The sequence below is a fragment of the Stylophora pistillata genome, chromosome 2 (genome assembly GCF_964205215.1).
Source record: "Stylophora pistillata chromosome 2, jaStyPist1.2, whole genome shotgun sequence".
In the NCBI taxonomy this organism is placed as follows: Eukaryota; Metazoa; Cnidaria; class Anthozoa; order Scleractinia; family Pocilloporidae; genus Stylophora; species Stylophora pistillata.
The window spans coordinates 21,612,563-21,629,678 of NC_142520.1; the positions used below are offsets into that span (position 1 = coordinate 21,612,563).

At 39.1% G+C, this 17,116-nt stretch overlaps 1 long non-coding RNA gene across 1 annotated transcript; it reads right to left on the reverse strand.

Moving 5' to 3' along the window:
• Window positions 1–306: 306 nt before the first annotated feature.
• Window positions 307–2,509, reverse strand: LOC111345007 (uncharacterized). The gene is made up of 2 exons (XR_015996452.1): window positions 2,248–2,509; window positions 307–1,822 (listed from the first exon to the last, which is right to left on the reverse strand). It is a non-coding gene; the product is annotated as an uncharacterized LOC111345007 (long non-coding RNA).
• Window positions 2,510–17,116: the final 14,607 nt, after the last annotated feature.

Genomic DNA, 17,116 nt, shown 5'->3' on the forward strand with positions numbered 1-17,116 from the left:
TTAGATACAGGGGTGATATGGTAAGGAGAAATTAGAGATGCTAGGAACTCTTAGGGGTCAAAGAGTTGAGGAACATGGGGGGAGGGGGTAAGGAGAAACTAGATGCTAGTAACTCTTAGGGGTCAAAGAGTTGAGGAACATGGGGGGAGGGGGTAAGGAGAAATTAGATGCTAGTAACTCTTAGGGGTCAAAGAGTTGAGGAACATGGGGGGAGGGGGTAAGGAGAAACTAGATGCTAGTAACTCTTAGGGGTCAATGGGTTTATAGGTTAATGGATAGTTATCTAGAACAAACCACGATTTTTTTTTAAATTTTATTTATTTAGGCAGACATGCTTGACAATATACAGTGACTTCACTGGATAGTTGACAGTTTACCAACACAGATTTGACTGATATATATCACTCAGTTGATGTTCGTCTTCCTGTCTTTTTGTATTACGTCAGTAACATTTTTTTCTTTCAATTTGTACGAGCTTCTGCAAAATTTTCTCAGGAGTAGAGAGAGCAAAAAATCCAAATGAATAAATATGTGAGCCAGATACACATACCTCATCTGACTTGAGCACTTAGTACATGCGTGCCGTGGGGTAAATAAAATTTATGGCATAACACTGTTAAGAAATGCAGCCATCTACTAGTTACTTAAGATCTTGCATTGTTTTTTTAGCAAAGCATGAGTAAGATATCAATAGCCACTTAAAATTGGATAAATACGACTCAAGGCCTAGCATTGTTAAACCACACAAACTTCTACTAAACATAGCGGAAGTTACGATTGTGATGAAATAAATCCTGAGTAAGACATCATTAGTGAATTTAGACTGAATAAATATGATTCATGGCTTTAAGCATTGTAATACAACACAGCCATCTACTAAACATATCAGATGTTACCACTGTTATGACAAAATCATGAGTAAGATAACTTCAGGTTGAATAAATATGATCATTGCTCAGCCTGCTACTGCATGCTTACAATAGGTATGATATTGATGGTAACTTCAAATTGAATAAAGGCAAAGTATGGCTTAGCATTGCTACACAACAGCCATCTACAAAATATATCATAAGACATTAATATTGAATTTCAAAAATCATAAGTAAATTAAATTATTATGATTCATGACCTAGCATTACAATACGACACAGCCATCTACTGAGTGTCTCAGATGTTTAGGTTGAATTGAACAATTCATAAGTAAGGTATTGACATAAGCGTTAGATCGAATAAATACGATTTATGGCTTAGCATTGCCAAACAACACAGCCATCTACTTAAAATCTCACCAGTTTTAACAAATGACAAGTAAATAAGGATTGACAATAGTCTTTTCTCTATCAGTCTATTAGGTTTTCCTGCTGTTCTAATCAGACCCTATATATTAAACAACTCCATATGCTGTTTCTTTTTCTACACTTAGCACTAATTAAACTGAAATTCAATCTGCATCTGAAATAATTTTATAAATGATATAAACTCAAAGGTTAACTACTTATCAAGAAAAAACCCTTAGATATTAATGTTATGGGTCACTGTATCTGCCAGTCTTGAGTTGATAACCTTATGGCAACTGTATTTTGACACTATTTACGAAAACTAATACAGGTAACTACTTAATCCATTTCAAATGAAATTTGTTACACGAAGAATGCACTCATCTGTGAATACAGTGTTATGGATTACACACTCGTTTCTTTTATATCATCCAGCGCTTCGTAAAACTGATCAAGATCACTGTCATCGTCAAACGTGGCCAGCGGTGCTCTTGGAGACTCTCGCCCTAAGACTGCTGGGAGATTAGCATCTGCTTGGTGTCTATCTATAGCATAATAGCATGACACAAGGCAAAAAGAAGACATTCAGTAACTTGCCCTGTGTCAAATACTTACACTCTGCTTAGACTAATTCATAGCGAGCTTGTTATATAAAGTGGGGCACCGTAGAACAACGCAAACCTCGCAAAAGCGCTTCCCGAGAACGCTACCGTGTCGCTTTGCGGAAAGAAAAACAGTTCCAAGCCTTCCCAATGAGCTTAAAGTTCTTTCACTATTCCAGTAAACCGCTGAATGTAGTTCAGCAGGGTAACAAAGGTGACGAAATTGTAGAAACAAACAATTTGGTTGAGGAATAGCGAGGAGATGTTATTCAGTATTAGTCCTCCAAATTGATGAAAAAGATCTCAATACATCAGAATTCTTATTTTCCTTTTTCAAAGGAAACAGGGGCTAGGATTAGTATACATACCCTTACTCGCGATTAATTGTTCGTCTTCCCCAGCTATATCGTCCATGCCATCTTCGTCTTGCTTTTCAGATTCTTCGTAGTCCTTTTTAAGTTCTTCGTCTTGTTTGTTAGGCTCATCTTCAATGTCGTCTTCATCTTATCCATTGGATTCTATGCAGTCGTTTTCCGATTCTTCTTCTTGTTTGTCAGGCTCGTCTTCCATTTCATCCTCATGTTTTTCTTCAGATTCTTTTTCTGGTTCTTTTAGGTTCGTTTTTCTGCTCAGATCACAGGCAGCCCAAGCTCACTACTAGAAAAGCGGACGTGACTCTTACCGTGTTGCGTAACGTTTTATATTTATAAAGGTTTGTATGGGATGTTATCGGTTTGCCTTAAAAGAGAGAAAAAAATGTCTTGTTTTGAAATAAAATGGGCTCACCTTATTGCCTTGTTGTTTTCTTTGTTGATTCCGAGCATCTCAGGCCATTTTGAAGCATTTTCGGCGAGTTCGCGCTATGTTGGTGTTCAACTGCTAAAAGAAAGACAAGGCCGGAAACCTATTTTAGAAGCGTCCGTCGCCCGAAGCGAATAATTCCGCCAAAAAATTTCCACCAGTCTCGATTCCTCCAGAAAATCAAAGCAGAGATGTTGCAGTTCCATTTTCCATTCACTCGATTCACAATTCCTCCCACAGATCTTTCACTAGCGATACTTTTATCTCCAGATCGATAGGCTTTCCAATTTCGAATTTGGCTGCTTGAAACGATCGCTGCCCGTTCGCCGATCGCACAGTATGTTGGGTAACAAAAATAAGCCTGGCGAGGGTAGCCAGCAGCCTGCAGTCCAAAAACAAACCCGTTAGCTCCCCTGGTCCCCTCGAGAGGTTTTGTCAAGACCGCATTGTTTTGATCGACCAATCAACAATCAAATGTGTTTACTAATTAAAATATCTCAGTGGAAACCCGAGATCGATCGCCATGTGCACGTTCCTGAGTGTCAAGCTATGAACGAAACCTGCGGCGAAATTCCCCTTGCTTAACAATGTAAGTATGTTATCTTGTCATTTGTTTTATGAGGCACTCTGTACACAGAAGTTTCACGAATGGACAGTTGTGTTCAGACATTCGTTAATGATATTTCACGCTATGGACTGCAGGCCGCTGGCTACCCTCGCCGGGCTTATTTTTGTTACCCAACATACTGTGCGATCGGCCAACGGGCAGCGATCGTTTCAAGCAGCCAAATTCGAAATTGGAAAGCCTATCGATCTGGAGATAAAAGTATCGCTAGTGAAAGATCTGTGGGAGGAATTGTGAATCGAGTGAATGGAAAATGGAACTGCAACATCTCTGCTTTGATTTTCTGGAGGAATCGAGACTGGTGGAAATTTTTTGGCGGAATTATTCGCTTCGGGCGACGGACGCTTCTAAAATAGGTTTCCGGCCTTGTCTTTCTTTTAGCAGTTGAACACCAACATAGCGGTAACTCGCCGAAAACGCTTCAAAATGGCCTGAGACGCTCGGAATCAACAAAGAAAACAACAAGGCACTAAGGTGAGCCCATTTTATTTCAAAACAAGACATTTTTTTCTCTCTTTTAAGGCAAACCGATAACATCCCATACAAACCTTTATAAATATAAAACGTTACGCAACACGGTAAGAGTCACGTCCTCTTTTCTGGAAGTGAGCTTGGGCTGCCTGTGCTCAGATTGGCCTTCGTGGTATTCCTCTGGTTATTCATCCTGTTCAGTCTCATCTCTCTTTCCAGGCTCTTCACGATCGGTCTGCTCTGCGTTTTGCTCATGCTCACTTTGATCTTTCGATTCGTTAACACTGTCATCACTGTCATCGCTCTCTGCCTCTCGATCGATTAGAACTGAAAAGTGAAACGTTAGAAAATAAAAAGTGCTCTGTACAATAAGTGCAACTTCCTATGCACTTTCTCTTGACAGTATTTATTAAAACAACAGCTATGATAGCAGGTAGCAATGTTCATAAGGTAGTTTCTCCCATAAACATCAGCGGTATTTCTTTTGAACTTTACCGGGTAACCCTGTCGTTTAAATGAGACGTCCGACGGCTATTAACGGGTTATAATTACTGATCCCCATGAAATTCTATTGTTCTCTCTCTGCATCAAATCAACGATTGTAGTCTTTAAGATGACAAAACAACTGTATGAGGAAAGCGGAGGAGGTCCTTTTTGTTAGCAGGGAAATCATCAGAGGTAATATAATTAAACGCGCTAAATAAGCATGCTGCAATATAAAAAATATTGCAGTGTGCAGGTTACAATTATTAAAAATATTGCTTCTTCCACTCCTCATAGGCTTTCAAAGCCCACACGTCTGAAACCCAACTTTTGTCAAATTTCTCGCATTCTGACCCTGTAATTGGCGCTCTAAATCTTTGCTCTGTTTAAAAAAAGAAAATAGAAACGCCGCCTTTAGAAGTCGATAAAGAATTAAAGCACTGACAGAAATGTCCAAGCGTTACACTACATTATCTTCGATTTCTTATGAAATATCTGCCTTCGTAGAGCTCTGTGTTATAAATAATCCTTCGTCTTCCGACGAATCCATCCTCTTTCTAAACCCAGGTTCGCACTGAGTACAATGACTCAATTCTCAGGCTTATAAAGTATGCAACTTAGTAGTCTTACACGCCTTGCACGAATTAATTCCATCATTAGAATTGTTTTGAACAACTATAACAACGAGCTACAATAACAACCCTTGGCACAATTAAAATCTAAGATATATTCATCACAACAAAGAACAATAGCAATGAGCATCACAATCATCACACATAGGTGCGACTAAAATCGAAGATCCAACACAGACACAGAACAATTGAACTTTATGGGGATCAATAATTATAATAGATAATTATTTCGACACATGGCATTATGAGAAATATTGCAGCCAGCTGAGGCCTACGGCCTCAGCTGGCTGCAATATTTCTCATAATGCCCTATCCCTCAGTAATTATCCATTTATTAATTTCCGGTCATTTTAAGTGTTTTTTCCCTTCGCCCATCCTGGCCTCCGACTTCAAGGGTTAGTTGGTTCATAAGGCATGATAATCATTCAAGATAAGGCATGCTAATCATGCAAGATAATCATGCAGAGGTACAATCACCAGAAGGTTATCGCGTGGTAATGAAACTTAATCAGATTTCAAGAACTAATGAGATTTAGTGAAACAACCTTGCACGACAAATGCTAAGCTGAATCAATGAAAGCTGACATCACAGAGGGCCACTCTTAAATATGCAAATCCGCTCAGCAAGACTCTGATGATGACTTTCCTTCAGGTTGTCTTAACGTACCCTCAACCGAGGAAAATCAAACCAATTAAAATTACCTCTAGTTATTATATGGCTGTGTCTCACAAGGATTGGGAACTACTGAATTCACGAATTTGATTGACTGAAATCAATATTGAAAGCGGTCTTGATTTTCCCATCTAGACCGGCATCTAGACCGGTCTAGAGAAAAAAGGTACAAAGAATATAATATTCCGTTACTTTCTAGACACAGCCATATGATAAACATCTTCAGTAACCGAGCTAGGTCGAATTAGATCTGTACTGGTGACCTTGGTCAAGATTCTCCCACCCAGACCTCCAGCTCGGTTGATAAGAACTAAGCATTCCTCAAAGTGAGAAATGAATTTCTCATGCCTGTGGTTGTTCGGAAGACTGAGGTTGTACAAACCATTACTTGATCTAATGTCAACGTTAAGTATATTTTGACGTAAACTTCAGTAGAACAGGTTTGTTTTGAGAAACCGCGTCTTCAATGCACGACAAAATGATAATCCTTATTTCCCAAAAACATGGTTTTCAATAAACGTACCTTCATTGTTTTGATTTCGTCCACACTTTTCCATCAAATAGCCCAAGAATTGCTGGAATTTAAGACTCAGAATACGTCGTACCAAGATGCAAGGCATCAAGAACAAAAAAAAACAGTCAAAGACTGTATGTGGCCACTGGTGAAGCAAAATTCTAATAGCATTAAAAAAAGCTAGACGCTATCACGTAGAGTTGGAGAATATTTGTCTCACAGGCTAAACAGAAAACCTGCCGCATCCCACATAATGATGACTACCCTGTTCCACAAGAGTAAGATGATTCAGGAATATACTGTCCAATTGACATTCAACCAGTAATAAAATGGTAACAAATAATAGTATTAACAATAATAATAATAATGCTAACAATGCTAATATAACAAAGGGGCTAGCTCGAAAGACTCATGGTTTCCAATCCCCTGGGCTCCAACATGCCTATGCTTGTTTTACTTCGCTTGTGAATTATGAATAATTTTCCTATTTTATTGCAATTCCATTTTTTTTGGCTCTTTTTTTTCATGCGTAAAATGTATTCGGTCATTCCGCGTCCCAACATATTCCGCAGCTCCGCCGATCCACAGTTCTATCGTTTCTCAGTTCCTCCGTTTCATCAGTCTTTTGAAGAACTTAGCGTATCGTATTTCGAAGCTTACTCGCTTCGCAAATTTAGCAGCTCCGTTTCGGCTTAAGGTTACCGAGCACCTTCAGGGGTGTCTCGCGTGCCAGCGAAGTAGCGCGTCCGGTTCAAACTGTAGATATCTAAACCCCATATCAAATTAGAGCTTATAGGACTGGCTATCAGAGAATAGCAAAAAATTTGAAAAAAATTGAATTATCGAATTTTCCACGACTTCTAAATACGAGCGCCCGAATCACCTTTTGAACGTTACAAGTCAAAGCGAATTTTGTTTTTCCCTAATTTAATGTGTTCCTCCGTTACCGGGGCCAAAGCGCTACAAAAGACATGTCTGCGATGTGCCAAATTCAATTTCAGTGACAGGTTACAGAACATTTTTGAAATAGGATTAAAAAAAATGTGGAGTGATCGTAAAATAATCGCTCTTGAAAAAAAAGTATCTAGAGATAAAAAATTCGGAGACATTTTTTATTGCTTGTATGTATAACCAGCTACTGTCAAAATTTGAGAGCAATCGAACAAATTCCCTTTGACTTGTAGCTCTTAAAAGGTGGATTTAGAGGGCATGAAGGAACGGAATAGTATACCATTGTCAATGAACAAAGTTGCCTCAATTTCGTTGTTAACAATTCAGTTAGGACCCTAAGTAATGGGAAAAAAGGGCATTTTAGAAGACGAGAGAGTAAGTAACCAAGACCCCCTTCCCAACATAGTCACACTTATCTGAATAAGAATAATTCGTTACTGAGTACGTAAAACATGCCTAATATCTCGAAATGTGTATACATGCCATATTACAACTGTAATCTACTTGAGAGGGGACTTTTCATTGAAAGGAAGCCCTAATTTAGTTTTCCTAAAAGCTCTCGGTGGCCAGATCTGATTGGTTTTAGGATTATACTGAAAACTTGTGCGTGATAACGGTATAACGGTGCATTAATATACAAATCCCATCCTTAGTTTAACCACTATGGTTTTATACTCTTAAAGGTATCTCTGGGCAGCGCGAATAGTGCAATTCTCAACTTGCATGCCGGATTAGGCTGACTGCATTACTTGTCTGTAAAGATGGGGGAAGGGACGCTAATCCGAGAGTTATGGGCATTGTCTCCTTCGAATTTGGAATTCACTCACGGTGAAGCTTAATCACACGTACGCCTTGAATAATAGTAGTTTGTTCATACTCACAGGAATCGAATACTTGGCGCGATATCTTTAAATTGCTCGTTGCTCACTGTGCGGATTTTTTTGAAGTAAAAGCTTCTGTAAACGACGATAGAATGAAAGGGTAACTCGTTAATGACAAACATTAGAACATAAAGTTACATTTAAAAAAAAAACCAATATAAGTGATTGTGAGAGAGCGCGAGTAACACCGAATGAGCACGAGTGACCACAAATGACCACGAGGGAACCCCGAACGATCATGATTGACCACTAGTTACCATGAGTAACCACAAGTGACCGTGGTGACCACGAGTGGCCACGAGTGACCACGAGTGACCACGAGTGACCACGAGTAACCACGAGTAACCACGAGTAACTCCGAGTTACTATGAGCGACCACGAATGACCACTACTTGCCATTAGTGACTCGTGTGATCAAGAGTAACCAGTAAGCAGTAACTAAAGGAAGGAAGGAGTGGTGTCATCTTCCTGCTTCCCACCACACGAACCTTTTATCCGGTTTCAATCACTCGTCACCGTGACGAAGAGAAGAGCCTTCTCTGTCAACTTTGCACCTTTGCTTTTTTTTTCGTTTGTTTTGTTTTTATCTTTTATTTTCTATTTTAAGGTATTTTTTTTTGTATTTATCGCTCGTTTTCTTCCCATTCATTTCCCTAACTTAATTTCTTCTGTCTGCCGGGATTCTGGACGGAAACGGACTAATTGGGCAACAGTTTTTGACAGCGAAGTAGCTCTGGGAACTACGCTTTCAATGAAGGAAGTGATACATTGTTTGCATATTTCAGTCTCCGTGAGTGGTTTATCTACGTTGAAATCAGAAGCTTTTGGATGAAGTCACCTGATGATAATGAGATTATGATGTCAGCCAAACATATCACTTCTTGGTCACCCTTGGTTGTTAATGTTCACTCATGGTCATTTGCTATCAATCATGGTCACTCGTGTGTAACTTTTGACACAACCTACTCAAATGAAGGAGATGCAGAACATGCCGACGACTGCACTCTCACAAGACCCCAGTTTTGCAGTGCTTCATTAGCGTCCATTAAAAATGCTAATGAGAAACAGAGACTTACATGAGCTGCATGTTTGTTAAGTCTTTAAAAACTCCACGCTGTAGGTACTGAATATTGTTCTTATAAACAGCCCTTGAACGACAAAGAAGACGGATCATTATTACTTAAAGTACAGAAAACTCTAGAAGCAAGCTTCCATTGCAAAAAAAACTTCTAATAGCTTTATCAACTCTTCCGCGTCTTATTATAAAAAAATATCTTTATAAATTATGTGACACCAAAAAGGAGATAAAAAATACCTCACTGCTTGGGACTACTTAAAAAATTAGGTAATGGCAGTTAACGGTTGCCTCGCTTCATCCGAGTATGAGTACGCGCTGATTTATATATGGGAAAGAATCGCTACGTCCTTTTAATAATTGTCTTTTTTTTTTCTGTCAGGTGACATCATGCCAATGAGATCAGAGTTGGCAGTTGCTATCTTGGATGTAATAGCAACTTCAAACTCGAGCAATGTCATACGTGACTCTGGTAACTTCCAAGCTTAAGGTGTCTGAATCTAAACCAGCCAAGGCACACTAGTTTGAGTAATTCAACGAAACCGTATGTAGAACAAGGGTGAAGGAATAAGTCTGCTCACTTTTTGTGTCACGCCACAGATACAATTTAACTTATAATTTAGAATTACTTATTCCTCAAGTATATGTTCTTTATTTTTTTCGCAATCCCACATCCCCTAACAGAAAATTTAAATTAACCAAATAATACGACAGCCGCTAATGAACTTTGCCGAATTACAGATGATCAGATATCTCGCGAAAGGTCAAGAATTTTTACTGGTGCAGTTAGGTATAGTTTCAATTCGCCATCTCGTTCAAATAAAATTGTTGGGTTTACTTACTGAGCTCGTCTTTCAATTTGGACAAGCCTCGGAACTGATCCGGTGACAGGGTTACGAGGCTGTTTTTCTCCATGTATCTACGCGATAATTGAAATACACGAGACGCACTGTATCACTATTTGACAGTAAAGATAATTTTAAATAATTGCTTGGGCTTAGAAACGTTTATCGTCGGGTCTGGCTAAGATCATTGGTATAAGTTTACTCACCTCATATAAGCGTTCTTCTTGAAATTATTCGTGCCTTGTTCTTCAGCAAACTGTTTCACTGCTCATCAAAGTTGTCCAAAACTTCATTAAAAGCATCGCTAGCCTGCTTTCACCGGGACGAGAAACATTTTGATCACACCACACTTGCACTGATTGTTCTGACCGCCGGTTATAATGGTTTAACGACGGTATATACTCGGGGTGTACATCATTATAGTTATGATTAAAAAATATTTAAAGAGGGAGCCCAGTTCGCCATAGCGGTTTTCAGTGAGGCCCTCAAAATTAGCAATGTATGAAATACGTAATCACGTAATTGATAAGTAAAAGCTCACCGTGGAAATTATGAAATATCTAAAATATGACATGAACAGAAAATAATAAAATCGATGTGCAAGAGATGACACACTAAAGCCGATGTAAACTAGCCGTGCCTAGTTAATTTTAGAACATAGTTAGCAGAGCCGCGCAATCCAATTCATTACACGTAAGCGTGGTCAAAATCCCGATAGCGCACGCTGATAGCGTGAGCAAATCGCTTCGCCAGAATATTTTTTTTTTCGCGCGAGCGGCCATTGTTAGCGCGGAGAAAAATAATATATTTTGCGGCAATAATGTATACAAACAGAGACTCGGCCCACCAGTCCCAAAACGAAGACAATTTTCCGACCTTTTCCCTTGGGTTAGAGTTCTTAAATGTGGCAGAAAAAAAGAAAAACAACGGAAAAGGAGACTCGGCATCAGCGCCGTCACGATTCGCTTTACTGTTCGAGGGTAAAATGCAACAAATTTTGACAGAAAGACACTCTGGTAAAACCAAACAAATGACAAACTGGTCTGTTTCAACCTTCAAAGGCAAGCTTAAATTTTTCCGTTTTAAAATTGTTAAATATATATTTACAGTTGTTCTCGGGAATAGTAAAACTCACGGAAAAATTGTTTGCGAAAGGATTAACACATTTAATTACATCAAATTACAGATGTAGCAATAACAGTCTTTCTGTCTGGTTTTCCTTCATGAAAACAACTTTCAAACGGTTTCTTTTTAAACTCTAAGAAAATTTTTTTTTATTTTAGCTTGGTGTAACGAGAAACAAAACAAACTTCAATGGAAAACATGACGGTAGGACAACTGGACACAAACCTGCGCAGGTTCTATGCCGAGGCGAGGAACAAGTCCGGGGAATCCTATAGCAAATCCTCTCTCTTTGGTTTCAGGCACTCTATTGAGAGATACCTGAATGCACCACCCCTAAGCAGAGGGCTCAAACTGAGTTCAGATCCTCGATTTAAACGATTAAATGAAATGATAAACGCTCAGATAGTCCGTTTGAAGAGCCAGGGCAAGGAAAATGTCACCCATAAGCCAGCCATAGAGAGCGAAGACTTGATGAAGTTGAGAGCATCGCCAGCCATTGCACTGAGTAATCCACTCACCCTCCTCCTCAATGTAGTGTTTCACGTTATTTTATTCTTTTGCCGGAGAGGAAGAGAAGGTCAGAGGCAGCTGAAGAAAACGAGCTTCAAGTTTGAAGTTGATGCGTCGGGAAGATTTGTCACAATGGCGCTGATAAAGCGACAGAAAACGATCCCGGAGGAGTGACTGATGTATCCAGCAACGACAAATTGTCAAGAATGTTTGAAACACCTGAAGAGAACGACGGATACAAAGCTTTGAAGTTTTACATGGCCTAACTCAATCCTCAGTGCGATGCTTTCTTTCAGTATCCGAGAAAGAATTCTAAGTGGAACTATGACGATATAGTCTGGTTCGACGCCCGACCAATTGGTGGCAACAAACTCGACGAGATGATGAAAAGCATCAGTGACGAAGCAAAACTCTCCAAAATGTACACCAACCACAGCGTCAGAGCCACCGCAATCACCTTACGGTCGAATGCTGGTGTAGAGAACCGCCACATAATGGCAATCTCTGGTCACCGTAGCGAACAGAGTGTTTTACATTGCAACACGCAGCCCACGACATCACAGCTCTGTACCTGCAGCAAAGTCCTTTCGAAAGGCTTGACCTCTGACAGATCCGAATCTCTTGCCACTGTAACCGCCATAAACATACAGAAAGAAGTGCAGGAAAACGGCATCGTTGTGTTCACTACAACTGAGAAAACCACAAGCGGCTTCGGATCTTTCTTTAACAACTGCACCGTTCAAAATGTCCACATCACTCTTGGATCAAATTTTAGCCACACTTGTGGACATTTACTGTTATACTGTTCTCAGCGTTTACTTAGACCGTTTTGCAATGGTCTATTCTCGGCAATCGATATACTTTTAGAAGCATTTTGACTTACGTTAACTCTTCGCTTGCGCGAAGTGTTCGTTTTCTCAGAGAAACAGAAAATGTGGCGTGTTGTAAATTAACCAATTAAACCGCAAAGTTTCTTCTCTGTCGTTAGGAGAATTTTATATTTAATCAGGAAATAATTGTTAAATAAAAGTTCCATTCTTGAGCTTGATTTCTTTTTTAAAAATAAAGAATTAAGTATTTAAACGCAGTAAAATAAAGCTCGAGCTTTAAACAGAAAACTTGAAATAAAAACTATTCCCTATTTTGCTTAATATTTCGGCTTACCGCGAACAATCAATTCTGATATTGTTGTCCGTTTTTCGTGTCAGATTTGATGCAAAATTCCACCGGCTATGTTCTAAAACAATTGGTTCATGCTTTAGCGTGCTCTATCGAGTTATGGAGCACGCGGGAAGTTTGGAGAGTACTCAAGAAGCTAGAGTTACCCTCGGCTATCGCCTCGGGCAACTCTTACGCTTCTTTCGTGCTCTCCAGACTTCCCGCGTGCTCCATAACTCGATAGAGAACGCTAAAGCATGAACCAATTGACAATTAACCCACTTGATTAACCGCGTTGTTTTTTTCGTTGTTACGATTTTGAACATCATTATCATTATCATATATCGCTTATAGCCTCATGGGGAGGCGTCAATGAAGTAGTGTGTGGTATTATATTTTGGTATATAAACACTAATGAAATACTTGGCGAGCTTTCGCGCACCGTGAAAGTAACACGTTATCTTCACAAGTGAAAATATCACCGTTACTAAGGTTCCATAATAAATTGCACCTTTTGCAGCCAAAGCGAAATGGTCAGGTTTTTTTGTCAGTGTTTATATAATAAGTAGAAAAAATTCAGATGTCGAGGATCGTGTAATTCCTATCACTAACTTTCGTGAATTTCTGTGAAAGAGTCTAGATCAGTTAGCCCAGTTAGCCCAATGGATAGTGCACGTGACTGTTGTGCGTTCAAAGTTATTACCTTTCTGAAGTTGTTAGAGTCCGTGAAAGATTTTTCCGGATTTGAAGCGTAAGTTTTGTTTTCAAAGCTTTGAAAATCATAACAATGAAAATATCCGTACCGCTTAGTAATGCGCTTGAATGATTTATTAAACATTGTCTATGGTTCTGAAAACGGATTAAGACTCGGGCGAGATCGGGCTCTCTTTCAGTTGTCGGTTAACAGTTAGAAGCGATGGAACCAAGTAAGGAAATCAACATAAACTTAAGGTCTTAAATGCTCGGAAAATATCTTTATCCTTCAGTTGCTCCAATGAAAGCGTAAGGAGCGATATAATCCTTATAAATATGAACCGCAGTACAGACAAGCATCAGTGAGCTGAGGCGACAAACTGCTAACTAAAGGTAATTCAACTACACACGGAAAGATAATAGGGAGATTTTTTATATCCGGGTTGATGGTTTGGTCAATTAAGTGACAGCTTGAGGATGATCTTCATCATAACAAAGAATGGTATTATAAATCGAATTACGTATGATGCACGATCCTCGCAGTAGATAGCGCTATTTAAGCAATAGCGAAGATCAGATTAGTTAATTTTATAGCGTCATTAGAGACAATATATTCTATGGAGTCAATCATTAGCATTGTTGAGATAACGTGATTTCAACTGTATCAAATACCGCAGTTCCGACTATATGAACTTCGTATATTTCATTGTATCTTATAAATCGAATTGTTTTGCAACACATCTCTGAGTCGTTCGAATAACCGAACCTCACACTTTCTCTTGAGACTTTACTTTTATGCCAAATGCTGATACATTAAATTAAGAGAAAAAAGTTTACATCCTTAAGCCGAAGTTAATTTTATAGCGTCATTAGAGAAAATATTTTCTATGGAGTCAATCATTAGCATTGTTGAGATAACGTGATTTCAACTGTGCGTTTCCGTTTGATAAACTAATTCAAGAAATCATTGTTTTAGAATTAAGGACAGGTTTGAATTACTGGGTAAAAGAATAGCACATAGAATCGTATTCTGCATAAATGCAAGCGAGAAGCTGGTGAATACGATGACCTATAGTCAGTACTGTTTAGATTTCTTAAACCGGCGTTGTAGGTATTCATTTGATGTATGCCTATTGGGCAGAATTAGGTTTCAAGTCTCTGTTGGATCGTACTCATTTACGAGCTCAAAGGAGGCTTATATTGTTGAAAAGATATGACTGGTACTCCTCAAAGACACGAAAGAAAGCAAAACGCTGCAAAAGAAAATTCACAAGAGACTAGGAATGGTGTTGCAGAGGAAGAAATCATTTCGCCAGGAGTCAGAGTTGGTATATCATAGTGAAAAACACCTTCTGTCCCATTCTGAACTACCAGACTGGCCTTGCGGAAGTTAATTTTCATCCAGTTTCCACAAACCACCGATGCATGTTTTAGATACTGCTTTAAGAGTATCTTTAAACTTCACAGTGAAACGGGTAATAAATATTTGGACTCATTTGATTGGTTTTATTGTGTTTGTGTGTATTACATCGTACATGCTTGTGCGACCCGTCACTGTCGCTAATCCATTCCCTGGAGACTGGCACGAGAAACTTGTCTTTAGCTGCTTCATTGTCGGCGCAATCTTGTGTTTGGGAGTTTCCTGGATTTTTCACACTGTTTACTGCCATTCTGGCAAAGACGGTTCCCAAGATCATTTTTCGAAGGTAAGCTTGCCTGTATTTCTGTAACTTAACATGTCATATTTTTCCACGCTGAGGAATGGTGCAGTCACTCGGAGGCTTGAACTGGGTTCATTCGTAAATCTTGTCTTAATGGAGTCTCGATTATATCCGCGTTTCTTTAATAACACGAACGTTAAAGAAGATGAGCGAAAAAAAAGAGCCAGCGTGCAATAAAGTTAGTATAATAACTGTTACATTATTCAACCACTCATTCGGCTCGGTCAGTCAGTCAGTCAGTCAATCTCCATCTGATAGCAGTTAGTCAGTCATTCAATCAGTTAACAGATCGGTCAAACAAAATCTCGTTTTCAGTCGGTCGGTGAGTCAGTCAGTAACATAGTCAGTCAACCAGTCGGTCAGTCAGTCAGTCAATCAGTCAGTCAGCCAGTTTGTCAGTCAGTCAGTCGGTCAATCAGTCCGTCAGTCAGTCAACCAGTCGGTCAATCAATCAGTCAGTGAGTAAGCCAGTCAGTCAGTCTTAAAGTCAGTCAGCCCTTCAGTCAGTAAGCAAGTCATACTATCATTTACTCAGCTTTTCAACCAAGTGATCATTTAGCAGGCTACTTGGTCAACCCGCTGTTTGACCGGTCTACAAATCAGTTCTTAGTTAGTTACCCTGTCCAGCTAGTGCGCCATTTCCTCCCTTAGTTTCTACGAGAAAGTCTAAGATGATGTACTTACGAAATTACATACGTACATACATTTTATTGAACACATCTCCGTCTGGGGCTTTTTAGTGAACAATTACATAATTGACATACTTGGTACTATACATACAAAACTAACTAATAACCCGTTATATACAACATAAATTACTTATAACTTAAAAATAGAATGCTTCTTTAAGTAAAGAGTCATTCAGGAGATACCTTTTCAAAGCTCTCTTAAAAGAAGCTGGGTTTTCATATAGTTTCAATCTTGGGTCAAGTTTATTCTAGATGGCTACGCTTCTATAATAAAAGATCCTCTGACCTCTTGTAGTTTTAAAAAGGGGAATGTTAAGTTGTTGAAAGTTCCTTGTTATACGCCCAGATACGCTGCCTCTATTTACCAGCTCGGATGTCAAATATTCAGACGCTTGGCCCGTTATACATTTAAATGATAAGGTAGCTTCACGATAGTACAGGATTGTTTTTACCGGTAGCCAGCGTAGATTCCTTAATGTGGAAGAAATATGATCATACTTCTTTACATTGCAAATGATGCGGTCGGCAAAGTTTTGAACATATTGTAGCTTATGAACATTACAAGCTGATGTGGACAACCATACTGACGAACAGTAGTACATCTTACTAAAAGCAACTGCGTTAATTATAGTTTCAAGCAGATCTTTGTTAAAAGCGAATCTAATACGGCTTAGTTGGGATACTTTCGACATGCAGGATGAGACAGTCGCAGAGATATGATTGTCAAAGGATAGTGTGGGATCGAAACTGACACCAAGGTCTCTGACTGTTTGAGCTGGGATGATTTCCTTTCCAAGCAGGGAAAATTTAAAGTCTGGTACTTTAAGAGATATTCTTCGACTGCCAAGGATCATCAGTTTAGTCCTCTCAGCATTAAGCATTAAGCAATTGCCGAAACACCAATCGCGTATCCGTTGCAGATCAGAGTTCACTCTTTCTATAGTTTGAGTAGAATCATTCGCACTAAAGGATAATAGAAGCTTTGTGTCATCCACATAGCACTCAGTTGAACAATCCTGACAGATGTTTGGCTAATGATAAATGATAATGCTCCTAGTACACTCCCTTGCGGTACACCACTGACCACTGGTAATCTTTCAGATAATACAGAGTTGATGCGGACTGCTTGTCTTCTTTGAGAAAGACAGCATTCGACCATTGAAGTGCAGAAGATGATAAACCAATGTCCTTTAGTTTCTTTAGAAGAATCACGTGGTTGATAGTTTCAAAGGCTTTACTTATATCAAGATATACGATTGCAGTGATTTTTTTCTGGTCGATAGCGCGAGGAATAAAATCAGTAGTAGAGATCAGTGCTGTTTCAGTTGAATGCCATCTTTTGTTGCCCCTTTGTTTCGCTGATATTCTTTGATTAGTTGTTAAATATGAA